The 6000-nt window shown below is 54.4% G+C and overlaps 1 protein-coding gene across 3 annotated transcripts in view; it reads left to right on the top strand.

Moving 5' to 3' along the window:
* Positions 1–623: 623 nt before the first annotated feature.
* PAQR5 (progestin and adipoQ receptor family member 5) overlaps positions 624–6000 on the top strand; it is a 29509-nt gene continuing 24132 nt past the window's right edge. For 2 of the 3 annotated variants that reach the window (XM_090029135.1, XM_090029131.1), the window contains exon 1: positions 624–1273. The gene's annotated coding sequence lies outside the window, so the exon portion shown is untranslated. Of the gene's footprint in view, positions 1274–4038; positions 4207–6000 lie in introns of those variants that run through there. The other variant, XM_090029133.1, reaches the window with a different exon arrangement.

Here is a 6000-nt window from a genome sequence, read left to right as displayed (position 1 = left end):
GAGAAACAAAGCCCGCAGTTAGGGCCTCCATTCGCAGCTGGGACTCGGATTGAGTCCAGCACTGCATAATAAATCTGCTCGTTCTCATCGGTGCAACATGCGGCCCCGCTGCCGAGTTAGCGAGCCGAAGCTAATCGCGAGGGACCGTTGGGCTGAAGTATTTGATCGGTGTATGTCACCTCCTGTGTAAAAATAACCAGGAATAATTTTCACGTTTTTCGTTAGGCTGTTATTGCTTGGCAGCAGGCTTTATCTTTTCCAGCTCATTTGCCCAGCAGTGGTTCGTGCACCGAAGGAGATGGAAGTGCAGGTGGAATAAATCTAAATCGACGTCTTTGGAGAAGAAAAATGCAGCTCAAGAGATGCCTAGAACCAGAAGGGAACATTAGCTTTCCAGACCCGCCGGTGCAAAATGCAGAGCGGCAATGTCTGTCAGGTCTCAAGGCACTTATCCTATGCCTGTACGGTGGGATAGTGGAGCCAGGTAGTCAGGATGCTCCTGGCAGGCCAGGTTGGCTGGTAGAGGTGCATGGGGTTTCACAAATTAACGGTTCCCGGGACTTTGCCCGTGGGTTTCCCTCCCCCTGTGAGCGCACACAGCTTGAAGAGGAAGCCAGGCGAAAGACACAGTGGACTGACGAAGCCGTCCCTGAAAGAATCAGGAAATGGGTTAGAGCAGAGGCAGGAGCACGGAAATGGCTTAACATGTGCCGTAAAGCTAATGGCAAGGAGCAGGCAGCGGTCCAGCTCTCCGGGCTTCTGGGGAAGAAAACTTTGCTAATAACCGAAAGAGCTTCCACTGAATGAAGTGAGCGGAGAAATCCCCGCTGACGGCCTTGAGAGTAAAAGCTGAGCCAGAACTGGATGCAGATGTGCTGGCATTCGATGCGGCGCCGACGAGGGGCTTTCCCGTTAAGAGATTTCCTAAGGAGCCGCTGTCGTGCCGAACCGCCGCCAAGTCTCCCAGCCCGGAGCGGCGCGGGGGCACTCTGCTCTGGGCAGCGCGGAGCCGAGCAGAGCGGTGGTGGGAGTTTGCCGTGTGCATCGCGTGCGGATAGCTTGATCGTGTTCGTCCAAACAGATTAATTGTTTACAGAAGCAAGCGCAGGCCCTTGCTCGGGTTTGGCCCAGGAATGTAATCTGTAGGCATCTGTCTGCCTGATGGGACCACAGAATAGCCCACGAGTAGGAAAATGCGTTTCTCAAGGCTCTGGAAAAACCCTCGTGTTGCTGCATAAGTTGGCAAGGAGCCTGTCGGGTCGTGGTGCAAAGGGTAAGACTTGCTGTAGCCTCTGGGGCGAACTCTTCAGTCCTCCTCTGCAATTTTGCATTTATTTCTTTGTTTGGCTTGCACAGCTCCCGGGGGTGGGGGTGGCTGCTGCACGCTCACCGGGGGAAGCTGGTGAGTCTGCCTGTTTGCTCTGGGTGCTCCGGGCAGATGGAGTCCCCCCATCTTAGCTTGGAGGCAAGTAGGAGGCCTGGTAGATTGGCATCTATATACATGGGAGTGTAAGAGGGATGTCGTAGCTGCAATGACTGAAGCTGGGCGAGAGGCAAGGGCTTCTGGAGTGATATCTTTGTATTGGTCCAGCTGCCTGGTTGGGGCAGAGTTGGGCAGGCTTTCGACTGCACAGCGTTCTCCATCAGGACTGAGCAGAAGCAGCCCAGCGTAGCATAGCTGCCACCTATACACACGTATATACATACACGCACACACCCGTACACAAAGATATACACATGCACACATGTATACACAGATACACATATACACATACAATACAATGCATATATACACACACATATACATGCGCACACACACTTTGCTTAGTGTATAAGGTGCGAATCTGCTGTGCCCCCTCGTTATGCAGAGCAGGCAGCGCTAGGTCTCTGCGGCCGTGGCGGGACCCGGCAGGTCCGGGTCCACCTGGGAGCTGACCCCAAGGTGGCTGTTGTCCATCCAGGAGCTAGGGCGGGCCGGAGGGAGGAGCAACTTGGCCTTTGCACCAGCTCCATGAGGCTTTGTTAATCGAGCCAAGCAGCAAGAAGTTTCTTGCCTCCGCACAGCACGTAGCCTTCGTGCCAGAGCCGGGTGGGAAAGGTCATTTGCTTCCGAAGTCAAGTCATGTTCTCAAGGATGCAGAGCCGAGGTTTCAGCCTCAGGCACAGTCTGCTTAGGAGCAAAGCTCCGCAGGCCAGCAGGTTTTGCCAGCACATGTAAGGGGAGAAGGCAGGGAGGCCTGGGCTCGTGTGCACCTGCCCCCCATCCCTGCATGTTCAGGGGACCAGACGGAGCCGTGCTCTGCTCACGGGCTCCCCACATCCCTGCTGGGTCCCTTGCAGCCAGGGTGCACCGTGCAGGGTGTGTGCACGCTCGAGTGGGCCAGGCTCTGCACGCCCTCCTCACCCCTACACCAGTCAGCTTTCCTCCAGCTCCGTTGGAGAGCCGGCTGGCCCTGCTGTGCTTGTTCTTTCCCGATTGCAAAGCTGACAGTAAGCACCTTGCAAACACGCCCTGTTCTGGAGGTTTGATGGGTGGGACACGCGGCACGCCTGGAATTTTAATGCATCCTTAAAATGATTCTTGGTAGCAAAGGCGAGGGTTTTTTGGATGTGATCCATGGGGCTGCGTGAAGAGCTGGTCGCGGGCTATTGCTGCATGCTGGGGTCCGCACGAATGTGGTGCTGTTACTGGCAGGGAGGGGAAGAAGTGTGATATTGTGCTTCAATCACTTTGCCAGCACTTGAGAGGTGGGTTCAAATTCCTGCTCTGCCACATGTTTCCTGAATGACCTAGGGCATGTCCCTTAGTCACTGCATCCTTCAGAGCCTGCCTCCAGCCCAGGGCTTTTGCAAGGATAAATGCGGTGAGGGCTGGGAGGGGCGGCAGTACGGTGCCTAGGGGGTCCCAAGATGAGGGGATGAGTTTAAAACAAACACCAGGAAGTCCTTTTCCACACCACATCATGGAAGGGTGGAACTTGTGCTGGATACTGAGTTTAGCTAGATTAAAAAAGGGCCTGGACACACGCTTATCGGAGCTCGCCTATACTAACGCTCAAGCAATAGCCCCAAAAGGGTTTGTATCCTTCGCTGGGTCGTGAACCTTGCCCGTGGGTTGCGTGATGCTGGGATGATTTTTCCCACATGCTGGGAAATGCAGGTGCTTGTAGCCTCGGGGAATCGGGGCTGTGCCGTGGTCGCCGACCCCGCCGAGAGCAGGGCCCCGTAGGCGAGCTCGCTCGGGACTGCTCCGCTCGTCGGACCGTTTCTCGTGTAGCTGCTTACTCCAGACGAAGCGTGTCTGCCCTTGGCAGGAGGTCAGTCCGGGAGGGTTGAGTAAGTAACGGTCAGCGGGGTGGGTTGCCTGAAAGCGGCGTCACGCCCGAGAGGAATGCCGGGTCGCGGCCGGGAGCGATGCACGCTGGCCTCCGGCCTGCCGTCACAGCGTTTCCTTTGTCAGTTTGTCGAGGCCGTTTGCAAGGGTCGCTCCACATGAATGACTCGATTGCTCCCGCTGATGAAATGGCACTGAAAGGAGAAGTCAGACCTGATGCGTTGTGGTCTGAAACTAAAAAAAAAAGAAGGGAAAAGAGAGGAAATAAGACGCGCAGACCATCGCTGTCCAAGGACAAGCGGGAGTTCGCGTTCGGGAGCTGGCGGTGGGAGGGTTAACAGCCTCAGACTTTAATTTTGTCAAGATATTTTTTTTTCCTGTATGATTAAAACCTGGGGTACTGTTGCATATTCATGAGGCCTGATTTAAAATGACCATTATTTCTGCTCCTCGTGATTTGTGAATAATGTGCTGTGCCTAGATACAGTTTTTTAACTACTTAATAATACGAGAGTAATGACCTTGTATCACACTTCAGTGATTCAAGGCTCTTAATCTGTTGCTATATTCAAATATTGTGAAATATGTTACTCAGGGCTGGCTGAGCTGGAGTAAAAATAGAGGCCTTATCAAAGGGAAGGAGAAAAATAGGCTTGGTTTTGCATACAGGAGCTCGGGCTAAGCTGGAGAGCTGTGCCCAGCAGTGTCAGGAGCCGAAAGGGAGAGGTGATGGGGGTGCGCGGAGCTGCCGGAGCCCGCGGCGGCCACTTTGGTACCGACTGCGTGGGCGACCGCACAGCCCCTGTCCTCGAGTCGGAGGGACGGTGGGGTGAGCGGCGGTAGGACGCGTGTCTCTGCACCCCGGGCTGCTGGTGCGTGCCTTCCCCGGTTACCGAGCCCATTGCATGGCACGGTCTTGCACGCTCAGCGCAACTTGGGGTGAGCGTGGCGGCCACAGGCCCAGCATCCTTTCCTCTTTGTTTCCCCGGCTCCGCCACTCCCTTTGGCTGCAGTAGTGACGTCCAGCGTGCAAGCTTGTGGGTAGGGGGGCACTCCTGGCTCCTCTCCCTGGGCGGCCGCGGGGATGAGGCCCCCTGTGCTGCGCCGCGGGCCTCGGCGCTTCACCCCGAGCAGCATCCGGGATTGCTTTGCACTCTGCTCTTCCCCTTTGTTTTCTGTCCCTTCCCTGCTTCGGCAGAGCTGGAGCCGGCCTTCGGTCTCCGAAAGCAGCAGGTGCACACAACCTCGGCGTGTCCTTCCCCAGCCAGAGCCGGCGCGCGGCAGGCCCACCCTGGGGCTGCCCTGCCAGGCAGCATAGCTCTCTTTCCTGTCCTGCCCTTCTGCTCCCCTGCCCTGCCGAGAGCAACAGGTCGCCGTTCCTTTTGCAAGCCTGCTCCCCAGCCGAGCCAGAGCTAATTCCCTTCTTTAGCACCCGGTGATAGATGTGCTTTCCAGGCGTGCGCTGCCAAATCATACGCCCGCCTCGATGCTCCGGGGTAGCAGGGTGTCGGCGAAGCCTGCGGTCAAGCATAGCAGAGATGTAAGTACGGGGCGGGTTTGCTTTGCAGCAGCCGTTCCAGACTTGGGGACGCTCAGCTGGTGACCTCTCCTGCCCCGCGGCGGAAAACGGACGGAAACGTTTTATACAGCCAAGGCGCACGGGGAAGTGGGCAAAGGAAAGTGTCGGTTTCCTCGTGGCCTCACACAGAGAAAGGCGACACTGAGGAACGAGTGTGTGTGTCTGGGGCACGCATATGCACACATGTACAAATTTATGTAGGGGGTGTGCGCGTGTCAGGAGGGCAGTAACTCATCCGGATTAAGTCACTTCCTTCACACATGCATAGTGTACTAAAAATATCATAAGCTTTACTAACACCCTTTGTTCCAAGACCCCCTGGAAGCACGTTCAAAGCACGTGTAACAAACTGAATTAATTGCTTTGGGGTGGGGGGGGGGTCTAAATACCAACTAAAAAGAGTTTTTGATATGAAATAATGTAAAAACAATGTAATGTCTGGCATTACAAGGGTGACTGTGGATTTGAAAGTGTTTTCAAGGGTCCTTTCGAACACCCCTCTTCTAATAGGAGACATTGTCTTTTCTTTAAAAAAATGCTACTTAAACTGCACAAGCTGAAGTATAAACCGGTGAAATGCAGCCACTTCTGGGGTGCAACATATGAAAGCCTTGTTTTCAGCAGAGCGCTGAAGGGTATGCTGAATCCCCATTGACTTCTACAGGGTTGAAGCATGTGCTTACAACTGAGCTGGGGTTGTGCTGCTTCCTGGCAGCGGGTCTTGAGCACATCGTGAACGATTTAATAATAATAGTGCAATAAAGCCTGCTATGGATCTTGCCCTGCTCGGTCTGGAAGGATCTGGCATTCCCTCTATCAAAGCCTTTGGTGCTTTGGCAGCTCAGCCCAGCCACTGGTTTCCTAGTTTAACTAGTCTCTCTCGTGTGGTACTGATTAAGTCATAAAAGTTAATTATTAATGGCTAAACCATGCCCCCTGAATTTAAACCTTCCAGTGTGTCCTGTTGTATTTTAACTCAGATTATGTTTGCCCTGCAGCCAGGGATGATAAATGTAACTATAGAAACTGTACGGTGGGCAACTACACGGGAAGGTTGTTCAGTAGCTGCCTGCTCCTCTCAGTCCCA

This window comes from Crocodylus siamensis, chromosome 15 (genome assembly GCF_052110815.1).
Source record: "Crocodylus siamensis isolate JL-2025a chromosome 15, ASM5211081v1, whole genome shotgun sequence".
Lineage (NCBI taxonomy): Eukaryota > Metazoa > Chordata > Crocodylia > Crocodylidae > Crocodylus > Crocodylus siamensis.
This window is presented reverse-complemented; position numbering and strand designations above follow the sequence as displayed.